Here is a 20,501-nt window from a genome sequence, read left to right on the forward strand (position 1 = left end):
ATAGAATTGTTTCTCTTGGGGGAGGTTCAATGAAAGACTTAAAGAACTTAGTGGATATGAAGACATACTGTAGATGTTAGGAACTGCTGCTGTTGCCTTAAAGGATACCCCTTTCCCCAGATCCCTGTTGATTCATCTTATTTATACAACAAATCCATAGACTAGAGCCTGGCACATATGTATACACTGTGTAAATGCTGTGCATATATTAACTCATTTACCCTAGATACCAGTTGGGAGGTAGGTGCTATTATTTCATCTGTTTTACAGATGAGGAAATAGACACAGAGGTTAAATAAGGTCACCCAACTAGCAAGTGATAGAGCTCAGACATGAACCAGAGGAGCCTGGCTGTGGCTCCAGGCTTTTCACCTTATTGGCTTTTCCGCAAATCTTTAGTAAAGAATAACGACAATGGCCATATCCATAACTGTTGCTCTTTTATACTGTCATGGTGTGGTATATTTCAGAGGCTAAGACTCTTCATCCCCACGTCGTCTTCAAAGCCCATTTTTCAGAGAAGGAAACAAAAGGCTCCGGGTCGTTAGATAACCACTCCGAGTCTAAGGAATGGCGCCAGGATGCCAACTGTGGTCTGTCTGGCTTCCGAATCCTGCTTTTTCCTCAGCACAATGACTGTCCTGCCCTCTGCACATAATACTGTCCTGCCCTGGGTGACTCATGGTCCCCAGTCACCACCTTTCAGACTTTTGTGGCCCACGGCACCAGTCGGGCTGCAGGACGGGACAGTGGCCCGTGTTTCTCCAGGCCTGGCTCCTAGGCCACGTGAACACCCCCCTGCCCGCCCCCCCCCCCCCCCCCCGCCCCCAGCCCCCATCTCCAGGGAGGCTGGTGAAGTCGGAGCTTGGACTTGAAAGCTGTTAATCCAGCTGGGCCCCCTCCATATCCTCTGCTCTGTTTTATTAAGCTCAGGGTTTTCCTAAAGCACCCCAGATCTCCTTTTCCTGTGTGAAGAGATTAGGCCAACACGCACACACCCGGTGTGTGCAAGATTAGGCATCACACCCAGTGTGATATGCAAGTATCTAGTTTCTGGTCAGCACTGGGATGAGCAGTTTCTCGTGACGTGCCCGGCCCTGGAGAAGCCTTGGGAGGGTGGGGACCATCTGTGCTGTCCTGTAAAGGAAATTGTGGTTTCTTTCTTTCCTTTTTTTTTCTTCTTCTTTTTTTCATTTATGGGAAAGGGAGACTTCTGTCTCAATCGAGTCTTTGTAGCATTGCATTTCAGAGAGTCACAGAAAATGTTCTATGTAAATGACTACGAGCCCTGATGAGGGCCTCAATGGACGCCATTGTGTCATATTGCTATTATTGGCGATTGCAGGATTCTAAATGATATTCTCATCAGGCTGAAAAAGTTCAGTGTTAGCAGCGAAACTCGGGGTTAATTATACTGCTCTGAATTAGAGCATAGAATTAAGTTTCGAGGAGAGCTGGGCTCTTAATCTCTCTCTTCCCCTCCCCCACCCTCTGTCTCTTCAGGGTTGCTGTTGGAGTTTTGATCACAGTATTGTTTAACCCGTGTTCCAAATTTGTACTTACTGGCATTTTGCTCTGCATGAGTGAGTACCCTTTCTGGTGTTGGGAAACACAGGACCAATTTATAGGACGGTTGGAGAGGGGGAGAAGGGGTCAGCTTCCTAGCGCGTCCTTAGTCCCTCTCTGCCTAAGAAAGACTGAAGTCTTAGGGGGCGTGCGGGACCCCCTGGAGAGGCTCCTTTAATTTAGCTCTTGTCTCTCCTGCCTTGGAATTATTGGCTGCTCTGATACCGACTCACCTCTTTGAAGAAATGACACACTGACCTACATCTCAGCTGAAACAGATAGAAGCCTCTTCTCTCTGTTCTGCCCCTTCTTGGCATTCCCTGGGCGACCCGCAAGGGAGGCCTGCGAGGCAGGCCTTCTTGGGTTTCTTGCCCTCTTGGGTTTCTTGCCCTCGACTTCTCTCTTGCCTGTTTGAATTGCAGAGCTTGGCTCTTCTTTGACTCGTTGCTGATTGTAAACTTCCTGCATTCCTTCTGCTCCTTGCTTTTGTCTATAAATTTCATGTTGCCTGCATCTCTTCTGAACCTACATCCCCGTTCTCTTTACTATGTTACATGGGCTATGAATGTAACTGTTACATTAAAAAAAAAACTTAGAAAAATGTTTTTTGTAGCAGTAGCCTCTTAGTTTATTGTCTATATGTATCATTATTTAACCACTTCATCACTTTTCAAAAAATTAATTTTTATTGGAGTATAGTTGCTTTACCATGGTGTTAGTTTCTGAACCAGCTATACTTATACAGATAGCTCCTCTGTTTTGGACTTCCTTCTATTTAGGTCACCTCGGAGCACAGAGTCGAGTTCCTAGAGCTGTACAGAAGGTTCTCGTTAGCTATTCACCGCTTTAGGTTTCTTTGTTTTTATTTTGGCTGCCCAGCTTGTGGGATCTTAATTCCCTGACCGGGGCTCGAACCCCTGCCCATGGTGGTGAAAGCACCCAGTTCTGACCACTGGCTCCCCAGGAACTCCCCACCACATCACTGCTTTTGGATGTTTAGGGTGACTCTTCTCTTTCTTTCTTTTGCTTTTGTCAGTCGTACTATATTGGCAACTCGCCTAGGACCAATTCCTAGAAATGAGCCTACCGAGAGTATGAACAGAAAAGAAGAGAAAGCATTTATAAACCCAGATCTGTCTGCCTCCAAACCTGGTGCTCCTTCTGCTGATCTTGGTTCTCTTCGACCTGCCAGGAGATCCAGAGCCCGCCCAGAGGGGCCAGGCACACGCTGCTGTCCCTGGGGGCCCCACTTCTCACGTGGACGGGTCACAGGCACTGAGCTCTGGAATTCTTTCTCTCTCTCTTATTTTTGGAGTTTGACGGCGGTGAACGGTTCTCTGGGACAGCACCGGCTCCTGTCCTGCACAGCAGGTACCGACAGCACACGTAAGAATACCACATCATTAACACGTGGCCCTTGGAAGAGTAAAAGATAGGTTTTTTTTTTTTTTTAATGGCCATGCTTCACAGCAAGTGGAATCTTACTTCCATGACCACACCTTGATCGGCAGGACCACGACCCTCTGCACTGGGAGCGAGGAGTCCTAACTATTGCACTATCAGGGATTGCCATATCGAATGTAATTTATTCCTCCCAGTGCAGACCCCTTGCAGAGTGTCCCAGCCCTATTTGGAAACATTAGTTCGCAGTTTTCTCAGTCGGTGTGGTAACATATTTTCTATATTTATAGTATGTAAAACAGACGTTCTGAAGCACAGCCCTGACTGAAATGACTGTCTTTCCCACGCTGTGCATCCTCTCAGGACCTAGAGAGAGTATGAGGGGGGGAAAAGGGGTCCTTTGGTCAAACAAGCTGGGGAAGAGCTCTGTTCTCAAGCGAGCCCTGGGGGACTTCCCTGGTGGTCCAGTGGTTAGGACTTTGCCTTCGAATATAAGGAGTTGTGGGTTCGATCCCTGGTTGGGGAGCGAAGATCCCACATGTCTCGTGGCCAAAAAATCAAAACATGAAACAGAAACAGCATTGTAACAAATTCAAAAGACTTTAAAGATGGTCCACATCAAAAAAAAATCTTAGAAAAGAAAGAGATTCCTGAAGGAGTCTCTTGGAGACTTTTGGAGCTCAGCTACACTGCGATCAGGAAGCCTGTTTAGTTCCGTGGAAGCCACTTTGTTCCCCTGGACACCTGTTGATATCTTGTGGCAGAAGCAGCATGTGAAACAACGCTGAGCCAGGGATAAAGTCCAGGCTCCTAGCGTTTCACCTTTTCGCTTCCCATCCTTTTCGCTTCCCATCGTTTTCACTTCCCATCCTTTCTGGCCCCTGTGCATCTACAGACACCATTGTCTCCGCCGTCTGTGCCCTTTCCCTTATCTAAACACAGCCAAGTTCAACCATATCTTCACATGATCAGATTCAACCCCATTTGCAAGACTCAGTTCAGAGCCTCCTTTTTTTCGCTTTATCCTTAGACATTCTCTGTACACTTTGCCTCTGGGCCCCTGCATCCTTATAGCTCGCTATGCTTTGTACCCGCTGTGTGTCATGACATCCCAGCTGGTACTCCATTTATTTGTGTCCACGTCTTTTTAACTGATGCGTCTCCTTGAAGATAAGACCGGTCTTCCTGTCATGGCTTCAGTGGGACAGTCACATTGTCTTGCATGTAGTAAGCTCTCAGTAAATGCTGAGCGGATGTTCGTCGTGTTGGTTAATGCTTCCGCGGAGGGGGCGCCTGTCAGGGGTGGTCACAGTGGAAATGTCCCACAGCAATGTCTGTGCTGACCTCAAAAAACCGGTCACCGAATGAGACGCAGAATCTGCCTTCTCCATTCAGCATTGCTGAGGAGGACAGCTTCTTTTTTTTAAAAAAATTTTTTATTGTGGTGAAGATCATATAATATAAAACATACTATTTTAACTAATTTAACTGTACCTTTCAGTGGCACCAAGTACATTCACCTTGTGCTGCTCTCATCACCATCTCTCTGGCATTTTTTACTTTCCTGAACTGAAACTCTGTCCCCATTAAATACTACCCAGGCCCAGGGATGGAACCTGGCTCTCCCGTCTTGCAGGCAGATTCTTGACCATCTGAGCCACCAGGGAAGCCCCCTTCACTCCCACTCCCCCCACCCCCAGCCCCTGGCATCTATCAATGTACTTTCTTCTTCTTTTTTTTTTTAAATAATTTTATTTATTTATTTTTGGCCGTGCTGGGTCTCTGTTGCTATGTGGGCTTTTTCTAGTTGCGGCGGGCGGGGACTACTCCCTGGTTGCCGTGTGTGGTCTTCTCACTGCGGTGGCTTCTCTTGCGGTGGAGCACCGGCCGCAGGGCATGCGGGCTTCAGTAGCTGCAGGGTGCAGACTCGTAGTTGTGGTGCTGGGCTCTAGAGCGCAGGCTCAATGGTTGTGGAGCGTGAGTTTAGTTGCTCTGCGGAATGTGGGATCTTCCTGGACAGGGATCGAGCCTGTGTCCCCTGCATTGGCAGGCAGATTCTTTACCACTGAACCACCAGGGAAGCCCTACCAATGTACTTTCTGACTCTACGAATTTGACTATTCTAGATACCTCACACAAGTGGAATCGAACAGTATTTGTTTGCACCTACTGAATATTGGAATGCATGTTTCACATTAACTTAATGTATGTCCTGCAGATTATATCTTCCCCCCACCCTGTGCTATAGAGTAGGTTCTCATTAGTTACACATTTTTACATAGCTGTGTGTATATGTCAATCCCAATCTCCCAGTTTATCCCCCACCTCCTGCTTCTGTTCCTTTTGCACAGCCTTGCTTCTGATTTTTTTTCCCCTGATCAGTTATAATGAAGGTTTCATTTCTAAGACTACTGGTAAATGATCTTCACCTTCTTGAGCAGCACCTAGAGCATAAAGTCGTTAGCACCTAGTTATCTCTATAATCCTTCTACCTAGTGAGTTAGGTAGGGTTACTCAGCTAGTGTTGAAAACTGTACCCCAGAGAGGTTAAAAAATGGGCTCAGGCATGGTCATATGGTAAATGGCAGTGCTGGGAATTAAACTCAGGTGTGACTCCAGAGTGCTTAATACCACATAACTCTATTGCCTTTCACCAGATGCAACAAATACTGTGGTGTGTGATTTATAGATTTATTGAATCGCTCTGGAGCCCTCCCTCCCCTTCCTCTTTTGAATAACACCATTTCTTCTCTCCTGGGCACCATATCTGTGGCTTTAAATGTGGCTAATTTACTCAGTTTTACACAGTTTCTTAATTCTACTTATTCCCTCACCCTTCTTCTTTGTGAAGCTTTATCGAGAAACCAGCTGATGGGAGGATAAAGGGCTCCTAGTGTCCAGTTTGACATTAATAGTTGACTGTCTCCCCCGATCTGCCCTTTGCCTTCTCTTGGCATCACCAACACATTCTAACCTCATGCCTCTCCAGATTCTAAGTCTGAGACCTGTTTTCTTTGGATATGGACTGCCCGTAGGTGTTGATTCTTTTGGAAGCTCCCAGATAGCATATGCATGCACGCTAAGTAGCTTCAGTCGTGCTGACTCTTTGCAGCCCTGTGGACTGTAGCCCAGCAGCCTCCTTTGTGCATGGGATTCTCCAGGCAAGAATACTGGAGTGGGCCTTGCTAAACAACCCAGCGCCAGGAACTGTCACCAGCTCCCTGAGAGGTGTGTGTGCATGTGCACGTGTGTGTGTGCAGGAGCACACACACCTAGTGAGATGTAAACATTTACAAGGAATAAAGGACGTTCTTTCCCCAGAGCTGAAACCTGGAGAGTCTCCAATGTATACAGCGTTGACGGTGATTCCATATGTTTTGTTCATCTCTCTGTTTTTGCAGCCTCCACAAATTTATTTTCCACGCTGCTGCCACCAGCAGGAGAGCGTTTCCACGATGCAGATCTGACAATCTGACCATGTCTTTCCATGGTTAAAATCTTTCTTTGCCCCCCGCCCCGCCCCCACCCCCCGTACTCCCCCCCCAGCCCCCCCCCCCCCCCCCCCCCACACACACATGGAGCCCTCAGGGTGATTGGCCTGTTGGTTGCCCACTTTCCAGCCTCTTTTATATGCTTCCTGTAAGTTTGCTCCAGCTGGGATGTATTCCAGGTTGTTTCTGAGTGTATGTGGTTCTCTCTTCTCTAGGCATTCCTGGCTGGCTGAGCCTTCTGTACCTGTCACTCGTCTCCCCCTGGCTAATTCCTATTGGCCACTTCCGGAAATCTATGCCCAATCAGATCCATCCCGGGTCCGCCCTTCTGTTGCGTCACTGGGCTCACTGGGCTCTGTTCCGGTTCGCTTCCTCCACTCAAATGGACCATTCACACCTTGCCTTCTTCATCTCCGTACCTGGCACACAGTCGGAGCTCAGTAACGGTTGAATGGAGAATTAGTCACAAGACTTTATTTCCTGTGAAAATGCAGAGAGGTGGGAAAATCTGAGCGTTCTTGTTCCTTGCGCATTCCCAGGTTTGCTTGATAGTACACTCTGCCGGTTATCCAGTGTGCGCTTTCCCAGCGCTTCGGTTACCCTTGCTGTACCCACGTATATAGTGTTCCTACTGACCCCATCACACACGTGCAGAAGCAGGGGCTCCGTTTCTCAGATGAGAAGTCAGTAGACCATGGCTTCTCAGCATTTCAAGGCACTTTCTGCCTTTAAAGCTGAAGGGCCTCACCACCGAGGCTCAAGGAAATGGTGACAATATTGTGACAATATTTGAAACAGAATCTTGGGTGCTTAGACCCTGAGAGAAGTTGCCAGTTGCCAATCCCTCTGAATGTAAAGGGAGAAAGGGGGATTTTCTTTCTCCAATAATTTGCATTTACATGAAGGCCAAATTGGAGTTGTTTATTGACTCAATAAATACACTATCTCTTTGAGTAATTCAGAATCTGATGGGCCTATTAGCCTGAGTTCCCCTTTTGTGAGCGACAGAGGCTGCTGGATGCCACATTGCAGAGCTGGGGGGTTATCTTATAAGGGGTCTCTTCAGTCTGGGTCATATGCATTTTTATTTGCTCAGTAGGACGTGACGGAGGCTCTGAATAGTCAGAGAAAGCATCTCTCTTGTGCTTTTTCTCATGAATAGAACACTCTGTGTCCTGAGCTGTTGCTCCACTGGGGCCAGCACATGGTGTATTTTCCTTATGTTTGAACCAATACACTTTTCCATTTTGGGGCAATCCAGGTAAATTCTGGTGCTCCTGGGTGGCAAGGAAAGCATTTCTTTTCTTTTGTGTTTTTCCCTCCTGTCTTGGTGTTTGAAAAATAGATTTTGAGTTGCATGACTAATCAGCATATTTATTAGAAATTAATGTTCTGCCAGTGATCGGAAATTCCTTCCTCTCTTCCATGCTCTCAAATCAGAACAGTGCTGGGGTGGGGCTGGAACTCGGCGGGGGGTACGGGGGGTGTTCAGATCCAGAGGACAGCAGTTCAGAACATTGGAGACATTTGCAAGAATAAGTCTATGGCCTTGGGCTCTGATTCTTTTATCTGTGTGTGTGTGTGTGTGTGATGGGGGTAGGGTGAGAAAGAGAGGAAGATTGATTGGGAGGAGACTGTTGCACTGAGTAGAACAAGACTTCCTGAAACATGGGACCCAAAGAGACATCATAGTAACCATGTTTCCCAGCCCTTGTGTCAGGCTCAAGTTCTGGTAGAAGTTTTTCTTATGTCTTGTGAATTTGTTAACGTGAAAAGTCTTCTATAACATGTGGACATGTGGCTGGTAGACTGCTTTATGGAAAAGAATAAACCCCTACAGGGTGGGTCCTGACCTGTGAGCTGGTCTTCAGTCTTTGACCAGTTCCCTTTTGGGTGGAGCCTTCTCTGCCAGCCTGATAGTCATAAGCGGCGGCACGTTTAGTCTGAGGTCTTTTTCTTTTCCAGGAAAAACAGAACCACACCCATCAGACCAGGAAGACCTGGGCCGAGCCCCAGGAAGACCGCCTCTCTGGCTGGAGGGCTGTGGGAACTGAGGCAGACACGTACAGGAAAAAATAACAGTTTCTCATCTTTAGAAAAAAGTTCAGTGCTCACTTGACTAGAACAAGTGCCACCTGTATGACACCGTGGAAGGTCAAAGCAGAATAGGGAAGGAAATGGTTGAATAATTCGGTTTTTTTTTTCCTTTCTTGAGGTCTTCCCCCCGCCACTCCTTTCCTCCCCGTCTAGAGGGCTGTTTCACAATTGGCAGAGTCCAGTGGATCTTGAGATTATGGGGGTGGGGTCTGGGAGGGGGCTCAGCCATGGCTGAGTCCCAGCTGCGGTTCAGAGTGCTGCTTTGTGCCAGCCCATGCTTCATCCTCAGAACCCTCCTCTGAGCTGAGAAAGTGGGGGCTTAGAGGGTGGGTCCCAGGGTCTCATGGCTGGTATGTGGCTTTCAGATCTGTGCTGGGGTTGGGGTGGGGGTGGCAGGAGAAGCCCCAGACATTCAGAAGGGCATTTGTGCAGCTCCTCTCCCATCTCTCAGAAAGGACGCTCATCACCTCACCTGCTTCGATGCTCTGGAAGGTTCAAGAACCAAGAGATCTGTCTGCTCAGGGGGGCTCCCTGGAGCTTGGCTGCTGTCCTCCTCCACGGGGGACTGGCCATGCAGGAAAGGCAGAGAAATCCGGTGTGCTGGGCTGCGGGAGGCATGGGCCTTGGTGCACACAGCCTTCTTGGGGACGGGGCAGTCCACACTTGTGCTTTTCACTTGTGCTTGTTTTGAGACACGTACGCTTCTTGCTCGAGTGGGGCTGAACTGGCTCCTCGCCCAGCTGGACTTGGGTTGACTTCCTCAGTGGATCCCACCTGGGGGGTGTGCTTTCCAGTGTGGGCTGTGGTTCACAGCTGCTCTGCCGTCAGGCATGATGGCCACTGGGACCCTCAGAGGAACTGGGTGGCCCAGGGGCCAGGCTGGGGCGGGATGGTTGCCTGTCATCTTCAGCCTATGCTCAGAGATCTCCCAAACCAGCTGGCTTGCTAGTGATGCTGGACAGAGGAGTAACTCATTTGAGTAAGGCTTTCATGCGCTTCGGTGGGGTTTCAGTATGTGCTACAGGAACCCGTGAGATGAAGAGGTCGGGTGAGGTGGCTTTCTGCCCACTTCAGACATGAGGACATGGAGACTTGTTAAAGACCATACAGAAGTTGGAACTCAGCTGCTTTCCTAAGGCTGGGGTTCCTTCCACTACCCTGTCTGAACCAGAGAGAGGACACACGCCAAGTCAGGCCTTCAGTTACCAGAGCTACACTGGAGGAGGTGGCCAGATGGGCTTGACAGTGCCCTGAGACAGTGGGAGCCATCGCTGCTGTGTCCCCAGCCCCTGACAGAGCCTGGCTGATGCGGGTTCTCAGTGTGGTGTTGCTGGGGCCTCGGAGGAGTTCCTAAGCCCTGGGGGAGTGACGCTGATGGAGTGATGCTGATTACTCTGCACCTTTCAGATTGTTTCTCTTCCCTCTGTGACCCCCAGATTCTTTCCTGCCCGCTTCTTTCCTCCTTCTTGGGATAGCACCTCTTACCCCCGCAGTGGGATGGTCTCTGAGCAGCACCTTTGAGATTCCCATCCAGCTTTTCCTTTCCCCCACAAATTTTGGGACTTGGGACTGGGAGAGAGAACTTTCAAGCCCAGTGCACGAGCTTGAGGGGGCTTCCCAGGTGACGCTAGTGGTAGAGAACCCGCCTGCAAGTGCAGGAGATGCAAGAGACTTGGGTTGGGAAGATCCTCTGGAGGAGGGCACAGCAACCCGCTCCAGTATTCTTGCCTGGAGAATCCCATGGACAGAGGAGCTTGGCGGGCTACAGTCCATAGGATTTCACAGAGTCAGACACAACTGAAATGACTTAGCAGGCACGCATGAACTTGAGGTCTGGATTTTGTGGCTGGCTTCTGATGCTTATAGACCCCTTTGACCTGGGAGGGTGTCCTTGTAACTTCTTTATTTTATCAGCTTGGGAGAGTGGGTTCCAGGTAAGTTTGGGGAGCTGCCTGGGGCTTCCCACTGAGCAGCGAGAGAGCTGGGCGTGAACTTGAACTTTCACTGCAGTGCTTTCTCTGCGCTAGACTCTTTTGTCCCAGACCCCAGTGAGTGATCTTCGACGTCTTTTAAGATTTAAGTCTCTCTGGTTTCTGCTGCTTGGGGCTGAGCAGGGGAACTTCTGTTTAGGGCAGAAGGATGGTGGGATGTCTCTAGGTAAGATCTCGAGGCCACTGGTGCAAGACTCTTGCGGCTCTCAGGTATTTTTCTATTGAGAGTTTGGTTTTCTTCCCTCCCCTTCACCTCTCTTTTCTCCACCCACCTTGTGTTTTGAGCCCCTTGTGGCTTTCCTGGGGTGGAGACAGGTAGAGGCGAGCAGGTGGAATATTTGCGTGTGGAGCTGATCCCCAGACCCCTTGCGTGGGTGTGGCTGGTGGTGGTCCAGCTGGCTTGGCCTCTTTTCTGAGTCTGCAGGCTGTGGCCCACCCACCCGCCTCTTCCTGGAGGGCCCAGGGGCCGGCCACCTGGTGCTCACAAGGGCGGCTGTGCATATGTTCTTGTGGCCGAGGAGAGAGGGAGAGTGCCGCCTGATCACGTGTGTACACGTGACCGTTTTACAGCCTCGTTCTGTTTGTGATCTCGTGTGCACTGAAGGCGGGGTAGATTGCCACTTACTGGCACCTGTATGGAGGCCCTGCCCTGGGCACTTTCCCATCCATGAGCTCATTTAATCCTCACCATAATGTGGGGTGGGGGGGGGTGTGTCTCTTACAGAGAAGGAAACAAACAGAGAGCCCTTTGCTCGGAGGTTACTTTCATTCTTCATGCAATCTGTAGTTACGGAGTGTCTGCTGTGTGCGGAGTCCTGGCCTAAACCTGGCCTTGATGCATGAGACCCACAAAGTCCCTGTCCTCGTGGAGCTGGGACTCTGGGGGTGGAGCTCCCTTAGTGAGGTTTGTGAGTGGGGGCAGTGAGACAGGACTGGAGGCTGGCGGAGGGACTTAGGGTTTTAGCCCATTTTGCTTAGACACTTCATATTCCATCACATTACCAGCCTTCTCCCTGGTGTCCTTCCCACTCCCCTTAGATTATTAGCACGGTTTACCTATGTGTGAACCTAGGCTCAGAGAGGCTGGGTAACTCATCTGAGGCCGCCCAGTAGATGAGCTGGAATCTGAAGACGACCCTGGGTGGATTTCTGCCATCTTACACTGCCTACCTGTGCATACGTGTTTTCATAAAGAGAAACAGTTGGCAGAAGAGCAGCAAGTCCTTCTGTGAGCATTTGGTTAAACTCTCAAACACGTCCACTTCAGAGTTGCTCCTGTGTAAGGGTGAGCTCTGTGTCTTATTTTGTAATCCGGACTCATGGATATGGGGGGGTCTGAGGTCTGAGCACGTGGTCTTGGCCGTGTCTCACAATCTCGCTCCAGTGGAGAGTCAGGGTGAAAAACCTCTTCAGATAAAGGCCTCACTTTTGTTGCCAACAGGAGCCCGTGGTAATTTTTAAACCCTGCTCAAACTTTCAGAAAACAGAAGTCTGGAAATTCCATGTTGAGCCACCAGTGACTTCCTGGCACACGTGCGCGTGAGCGTGACACAGGGATCCGGGCAGCTGACGTGGCCGCAGGGCGGACGCCCTGGTGGTTCTCTTCAGAAGCAGGAGTTCCTGGGCACGTGCAGTTCAATCTTCTCAGGAGGCCTCCAAGTTGCTTAGGACCAACTTTATTTGGTTCTGGTTGTCTGTGGCCTTGTTGGGGGTTGCCTTGCAGCGAGCGGACGTTGTGGGGGCCCTGTTTGAAGCCCCTGAACACCGAGTTCTCGCTTCTTCTTGTCACATGAAAGGGCACCCTGATGGGGGGATGGGCTTTGCAGTTCAGTCTGCTGCTTGTTCGCTCGGGGTCTGCAGAGGAAGCCTGACTAATCCTTTCCTTTGCTACCAAATGCCGCTGCCGTGGGACTGTCTGGTCTCGGGCCCCTTCTCCTTCTTGCTTTGCTTACTTAGTCATCACCCCCATCCAGGACGTCTTTGGGGGTACAGGTGACCCCAGGGAACTCTGCTCGGAGACCCCCTGAGCTGCCCCATCTTGCTCGATGTCCCCCGGGGCCCTGCCCTGCTTCAGGGAAGCCTTCTGCAGCCTGGCTGCTCCCCAGCTGATGGCGGAGATGGCTCTTGGCGTTTAGAAGACATCTCAGCTTTGCCGATTGGTCTCTCCTGAAGTTTGTGTTTGTGATGCGTCGGGCGCTGGAGTGCTGTGAACCCTTGGTGTGCATAACCTCTCACTGTCTTCACCAAACCTTGGGAGGAGAGTATTTTTATTGTCCCCACTGGATGGCTGAAGAAACAGAGGCTTGCACGGAGGCAGTCACTTATACCAGCTCACACAGCCACCTGTGGAGGACTGCGTCTCACCGGAGGAGCAGAGTTCCACTTAGCAATGTCCTTCGCTTGCACACGCGAGTGCGAAGTGGCTTCAGTTGTGTCCCACTCTTTGCAACTCCTCGGACTGTAGCCCGCCAGGCTCCTCTGTCTATGGGATTCTCCAGGCAAGAATACTGGAGTGCGTTGCCATGCCCTCCTCCAGGGCATCTTCCCCACGCAGGGATCGAGCCCTTGTCTCTGGCATCTCCCTGCATTAGCAGGCGGGTTCTTTACCACTAGTGCTGCTTGGAAAGCCCCGCAGACCTGAGGCAGGAGTTTTATTTTAAGGTTCCTTCAGCTTTTCTCTCTTAAGCCTTCTAGTTAAGATAGGGCCTCTCCGCCTTGGCATTCCTGACATTTGGGGCCAGATCATTCTTTTTTTTATGTTTAACTTTTTGGCCACGCCACGTGGCTTGTGGGATCTTTGTTCCCCAACTAGGGATCGAACCCGAGCCCCCTACATTGGAAGTGTGCCATCTTAGCCCCTGGACTATGGGGGGATGTCCTCTGATCATTCTCTGTTGTGGGGACATCTCTGGCTTCTACCCACTTGATGCCAGGAGCTCCCTGTCCTGCCCCCCCACCTCGCAGCCTCCAGTGTGACCACTCAAAGTGTCTCCAGATGTTGTCACATGTCCCCTGGGGCAGGGGTGGGGGTGGGAAAAAACTGTGCCCAGTGAGGACCACTGGATTATAGTGACCTCTTCAAACCTTAAACCAGGATGTACATTATTTGGGGATGGAGCAAGATAGAGCATTTAAAATCAGGACTGTCTCAGCAAACTTGAAACTGCAGCTTTAACTATAGCGTTCTGTGTGGGAAGACAGACTGGCAGCAGGCTTTATGTGGGGATAACCTTTCAAGATGAAATTTATTTATTTACTTTAAAAATATTTAATTAAATAATTTATTTGACCGGCTTCCCTGGAGGCTCAGTGGTAAAGAAGCCGCCTGCAATGCAGGAGCTGCAAGAGACACGGGTTCAATCCCTGTGTCAGGAAGATTCCCTGGAGGAGGGCACGGCAACCTCCTCCGGTATTCTTGCCTGGAGAATCCCATGGACAGAGGAGCCTGGCGGATTACAGTCCATAGGGTTGCGAAGAGGCGGACACGGCTAAAGTGACTTAGCACGCATGCACGCACAGGTCTTAGCTGGCGGCATGTGGGATCTAGTTCCCTGACCATGAATTGAAGCCGGGCTCCCTGCACAGGGAGTGTGGACTCTTAGCCACTGGGCCACCAGGGAAGTCCCACGATGAAATTTAAATTACCCTGCATACCTCTTGGAGGCCTGTTATGGAGTTCCCTTTAAGTCTTTTGTCTTTGCTGGTAGCTTGTGGGGGAAAAAATCGTAGTCTTTGATTTATGCAAGTTTTGAGGCTCAAGGCACTTTCTGCTGGAAAGAACGGGCTGAAAACGAGAAGGGCCTCCCTCAGGCCCCGGGACACGGAAAGCGTGCCCTGACGGAGCACCCCTGTGTTCTCCATACGCCCCTGCGTGCTCGCCTGCAGGTCTCATTGGCGCCGGGGTCAGGTGTGCTGTGTGTACGCGAGCCCACGTGAGTTTCTTTTCGCACGCACAGCTGGCAGACCTGTCATGTTTTGTCCGGCGTGGTTTCTTCTCCTCCGGGTGGAGCTCCTGTGGGTTCACACGTCCATCCTCAGAGGCTCCAAGCTGACCTGTGCCAGGCTGCACCTGAGACCGCAGAGCAGCTATTTGCAGGGATCATGGAACAGGGGAGCACGTGGTGTGCCGCGATACCTCGCACGGAGGAAATCCAGTTTATTAAAACCTCAAATGGAACAGTAACATTGGGAAAGATTATTTTTTCAGATGATGCAATCAGATGATAAATCCCATTTCTGTGGCTCTGTGGAAGACTGCTCTCTCCTGTTAGATCATAAGTAGGGTGTTGTTTGCAACACCCCTTTACACATGCTTTTTTGGAAACACATATATTAGCCAGGTATAGTCTGTCCCTGTGCTGCAGTGGGCAGCCTCCGGGGGCTGTACCAGTGGCCTTGTGTTTAGTACGGCTTACGAGAGTGGCTGGTTTTCAGCAAATGGTTCTCTTGTCAGTCTTGGTAACTCAGGGGAATTTTGCAAAAGCGCCTGGTGCGCATTTCTTTTTGCAGCACTAATATAACACCCCCAGGGGTGATATCTAATTAACTGAGGACATCTTTTTACCCATAAGGACCCATCGTTTTTTATTCCCAGGGCTTAAGTCTCCCCTCCAATAGGAAAAGTCATAATAATAGCTACGTTAGGCGTTCTGCTCTCTTATTAGGAGTGTCATTAACTGGGAAAGTTAACCGCCCAGCACAGGGAGGCACAGCAGAGCTGGGATCCCGGCCCTCAGGGCTTTCCCGCCTCTAACGGCCTTTGTAGATATAGAACCAAGGGAACAAGGAGAGTTTAAAAAAGAAATAGAAATCCCTTCTTTTGCCATCTTGAGGTCTACATTGTTAGCATTTTACCGTTCCCTTATGACTGAGCCCCCAGAATGCTTACGAGACTGATCATATTGCATGTGTCATTCTTTATTTCGCATATATAATTTTTGTATCTCATCTGCCTCACTTTGAGTTTTGTTATGAGCACTTTCTCATGTTGACAATTGTTCTTTTATCATTTGCTAGCTGCATAATATTCTAGCGTCTCTTGTATTTTATTTATTCTATTCTGGAGCATTCGGTGTTTATGATGTTTCATGATCCTCAAGGACTGTCACTGCAAGGCTGCTCTGACACTAGGGCTGTGTGTGTGTGTGTGTGTGTGTGTGTGTGGTGTGTGCGCGCTTATGTGCAAGTTTGTGCAGACTGACTCACAGCGTGAAGGCTGTGTGATCGGGCATTGGGTTCCAGGCTCGAGCTGGAAGCTTATTACATTTGACTCCCAGGCCAAGCTGCTTGTGGTTTTCTCTTTCTTCCTTTTTGGTTTAGAGGAAGTCACTTGGTCATATTCCCCCTCCCCTGCCGGCCACCTCCCACAGAGTAAGGAAAATGGTGTTTCTGATGATTGTGTTTCTCCGTAGATGTGGAAAAAAAACCTGCTCCTGGTTTTCAGAGAGGTTTTCCAGGTCACTGCGAGGTGGGTCTCAACTAGATGACCAGACTTATTTTAATGACAGCTGAGCGCAGTCAAGCCCTGCCTGGGAGCCGGCTTCTGGCCCAGATTCTTGGCATAAGCAGTTCCGTTTACTGGAGGAGCCCTGAGAAGGAGACACAGTGCTACGTCTGTCTTACAAAGGAGGAGACCAAGGCATATGCTCAGAGGCTGGGCTGGGATTTAAGGCCAGGCTCAAACCCGGGCCCCTCTGCCAGTCCTGTCTCTTCTGTCCCGGGCTGTGCCTTGGTATCCAGTGCAGCTCACAGCTGGGGGCGATTTTGCCTCCCAGGGGACGTTGGGCAGTTATCAGGAGACTTTTTGACGTCATGATTGCGAGGCAGAGGATTTTAAACTTGCTGTTGGACTTCCCTGGTGGCTGAGCGATAAAGGATCGGCCTGCCAATGCAGGAGACACGGGTTTGGTCCCTGGTCTGGGAAGATCCCACAGGCCACGGAGCAACTAAGCTCCTGTTGCCACAACTACTGAGCCTGTGCTTTGCAACTACAGAGCCCACGGGCCCTAGAGCCTGTGCTCTGAAACAAGAGAAGCCACCACAGTAAGAAGCCCGTGCGCCACAACTGGAGAGTAAACGCTGCTCTCTGCAGCTAGAGAAGAGCCCGAGCAGCAGCGAACACCCAGCATAGCTGACAATAAATTTAAAAAAAGCTGCTGTTGACAGCCGATGGGTGGAGCCCAGGCAGGCTGGTAAGGACTCTGCCTGCACAGGATGGCTGCCCACATGATGAACCGTCCAGCCTCTGATACCAGCCGTAGGAGCGGGGGCGTTGAGAGGCCCTCCTGTGGGTGGGGGAGGGAAGAAAATACAGGCTTCTCGGGGGGTAACCAGTAGGGGGTGGAAGAAAGTGGGCTTGGGAGAGGGAGCCCTTTTCCTGGTTTTATCATCTTACACAAATTACACAAACTTCTTGAGGCTCAGCTTCCTTATCTGAAAATCAGGAAGTAAGGCTTGACTGGCATTTCCAGCATGGGTTCAGGAGTCAGACTTCCTGGGCCTGAATTCTAGTTCCTTCTGTGAGTTTGAGTGAGTTACTTTAACTTTCCTGAGCCTCAGTTCTCTCATTTGTTGAACAGGCAGATAATAGTCATTCCAAAATGGGACGCATGTCTGTGTTCCGTTGCTCAGTCGTGGCTGAGTCTTTGTGACCCCATGGACTATACAGTCCGTGGGATTCTCCAGGCAGGAGTACTGGAGTGGGTAGCCTTTCCCTTCCCAAGGGGATCTTCCTGACCCAGGGATCGAAGCCAAGTCTCCTGCATTGTAGGGGGATTCTTGACTGTCTGAGCTGCCAGGGAATCCCACCAAAATGTGATAAAGAGAGTGAAATGCATTAACATGCCAGCTGAGACCCAGTGGACATGGGGAACGTTAGTGCCTTGATGGTACTGACAGCGGTGGAGAAGGCACTTGGCCAAGTCTGGGGGTGCAGAGTCTGCTTCCTGAGGGTGGGGTTTTGTCTCACTCTGTGCTGTCTCTCTGGAGTCTGGAATTGCCTGTAGGTCCTCCCCTGGAGCCCATCCGGTGGGGCTGAGTTTAGAAAGACATGAGATATCGCATCTCCAGTGATGTGAGGCTTAGTGTTTATTCTTGGTCTACAAGGTAGCTGAAGAAACTCCAGTCCTTTGGCCACCTGATGTAAAGAGCTGACTCACTGGAAAAGGTGCTGATGCTGGGAAAGATTGAGGGCAGGAGGAGAAGGGGGCAACAGAAGATGAGATGGTTGGATGGCATCATGGACTCAATGGGTATGAGTTTGAGCAAACTGTGGGAGAGAGTGGACAGGGAAGCCTGGTGTGCTGCAGTCCATGGGGTCGCAGAGAGTCAGACACAACTTAGAAACTGGGCAGCAACGCAAAGTAGTGGAGTCGTGATTCAGCTGTGAGTGTGCCCTTGGATTGGTGGTGGACGGTCTTCAGGTCCCTCAAATGTAAGAATATGGTTCTGTTGGGGCAGGCACTGGCCCTTTTCTTTCCTCGCCAGGACTTCAGGAGATGATGGCCATCCTCTGGAGCCCATAGATGGTCTTACTCTTGGCTTCAGCCTGAAACCGAGGTGCTCCCTGTTGCAGCCCTTGGGTCAGTGCCAGCAAGTCCCCCAGCCCTACCATCCACTGAACCTCCCCACCTGGCTTGACAAGGGTTTATGCTTCCTGGGTGGCAGAAGAGCTCCTGAGGCCAGGAGGTGCTGGGGATCTCACGTATCTGCATCCCTTCCCTGATGCTGATGCTTCTGATGGGAGTGACTTGATCAGGTGGAGTCCAGATCTGAAAGGGTGGGACAGATGCACCCAGGAGGCAGAGAAGAGCTTGGGGGAGCATCACGCATGCTTGCCCAAGAGGGCTGGTTCCATATTACTGCCGTCAATGAAATGTCCTTCATGGATCCCCCAGGTAACAGGGAAGTGGTACCAAAAATCTTACAACCCAGTGAAGACTTGGCAGAATTATAGAAACTGGTGAAGCTGTGTCTCACAACACCTGGCCTTATGCAGTGCTCACTTACGTTAGCAGTGCCGGGCACCAGCCTACAGTGGCCAGGCAGCCATATATACGAGGGAAGTGAGCTGGAGGCACTGGTGTTGAGCTGGAGGGGTTAGGTCTCCCACGGGGCCGCCCCTACTCAGCCCCAGCCCTTGTATGTTGTCATGTGAGAATATGGCCTAGTGTTAGTAGATCTTTTGCTTCTACCACCCCCCCTTCCCCGCCAAGAAAAGTGCATGCTCAGTCCCTAAATCAGTCCCTACGTCTGACTCTGTTTCCCTGTGGACTGTAGCCCACCAGGCGCCTCTGTCCATGGGATTTGCCAGGTGAGAATACTGGAGTGGGTTGCCATTTCCTTCTCCAGGCGATCTTCCCGAGCCAGGGATCAAACGCACATCTCCTGCATTGGCAGACAGATTCTTTACCCCTGAACCACCAGGGAAGCCTGAGAAAAGTAGGAGATTCTGTTTTGATGGAAGATATTTGCTTTCAGCAGATACCCCTCCAGAGTGGTCAGGACCTGTCGTTTGTAGACTGTGGGTTCCTTTGGTCTCAGTGGACTGCATTCTTGCCTGGCTGGTTGCCTGCAGACACGGAGCCTCTGATACAACAGTGATTCTTGGAATGTAAGGGGCCCGAGACACCCGGCCGATCTCTGGGGTTGACACCCAGTCCACCTCCTGCCTTTATTCCCTGGCCTCTGTCCCCTCCGCCTCCTCCTCCCACCAGTGAGACAGTCCCATCCTCTCTAGAATATTTCTGATGAATTCCAGCCCTGGGAGGCTTGAGGGCTGGTCTCACGACCAACACGTGAAGGACAGCGTCACCCCACCCTCCCCACCTCGTATCCATAATCAGGCCCCTGAGCTCCATACTTCAAGGCGGGTTAGCTTCCAAAGCCTGCTGACAAATACCCCTTCTGTTATCCCACGCGCAGGCTGGGGGCACCAGGGTCCCATTCCACCGTTAGGCCTCAGGGCCGGTGGATGAAGGTAGGTCCCTGAAGTCAGGTTCAGTGAAGGCCACCGGGGCAGCTGGCCTTGGTCTGTGATGCTGACCTTAGGACCCAGTGGGATGCTGCTAGCTTGCCTGGCTCAGCTGGGTTGGTGCTGGGAGTAATAAGCAGGGTTGAAAACGTGATGCGTTTCAGTCCCCGCCACTCCGATCCCTCTCCAGGTGTTGGGAGAATGTTTTTCCAGCTCGGTTACTTGCTGGCACGCATAGGTAAATATCCAAGGTGTTCCCGGAGAAGCTGGGGCTGGATGTTGATTTTGCTCCCTGGGATGTGTTCTGGGGAGGAAGTGGGCTTTTCGGTTGTGGTGGGTATAGGATGTGGTCTAGGGAGATTAGAATCATGCTGCGGATGAAGTTAACAAGAACAGTGCAACTCTTTTTTTTTTCCTTTTATACTTTTGGGCTTAAAAGACTTCTCAAAAGGAGCTTTGTGTATCAGGGAGGTGCCCTTGAGTCTGCATGTATTCTAAACATTTGTATGGAAGCTAGAAGCACACTCATTGCTCTATTTCATGCAGTAGATGTATTTCTGGCAGGTCATTTGTAAGACCTGAGTTCAGCTTCTAACTTTGACACTTAGTATAACTTAACCTCACACTGAATTTCAGATTGGGGAGTAAAAAGGGGACAAAACTCATAGAGGTTTCAATGCGTTATTGCATGTAAAGCACTTATTGTACAATTCTTGGCTCAGAGTAAGTATATTTAGTAATGGTAGTTATTATCCTAATTATTAGGCCACGTGGTATGATGATGATGATGATAATAATGGTGATGATGATAGTTATTGAGGGCTTACTATATGTCAGTTATTCTTCCAAGTACTTTGCATCAATTAACACATTTAGTTCTCACAGTAACTCAATGAGGTAGGTGCTGTTACAAATGCTGTTTCATAGGTGATGTAACTCGGGCACAGAGAGGTTGAATAACGTGCCCAAAGTCACCCAGCTCAT

General features: G+C 50.2%; 1 protein-coding gene across 4 annotated transcripts in view; it reads left to right on the top strand.

Moving 5' to 3' along the window:
* The window catches only part of PTPRJ (protein tyrosine phosphatase receptor type J), a 182,427-nt gene that overhangs the window by 44,810 nt on the left and 117,116 nt on the right, over positions 1-20,501 (top strand). The window contains exon 1 of one of the 4 annotated variants that reach the window (XM_086341690.1): positions 948-2,937. The exons of the other annotated variants lie outside the window; for them this stretch is intronic. The gene's annotated coding sequence lies outside the window, so the exon portion shown is untranslated. Of the gene's footprint in view, positions 1-947; positions 2,938-20,501 lie in introns of those variants that run through there. 4 annotated transcript variants of the gene reach the window in all.

The sequence above is a fragment of the Bos grunniens genome, chromosome 15 (genome assembly GCF_055505025.1).
Source record: "Bos grunniens cultivar Pamir isolate PY7600 chromosome 15, Bosgru_T2T1.0, whole genome shotgun sequence".
Taxonomy (NCBI): domain Eukaryota; kingdom Metazoa; phylum Chordata; class Mammalia; order Artiodactyla; family Bovidae; genus Bos; species Bos grunniens.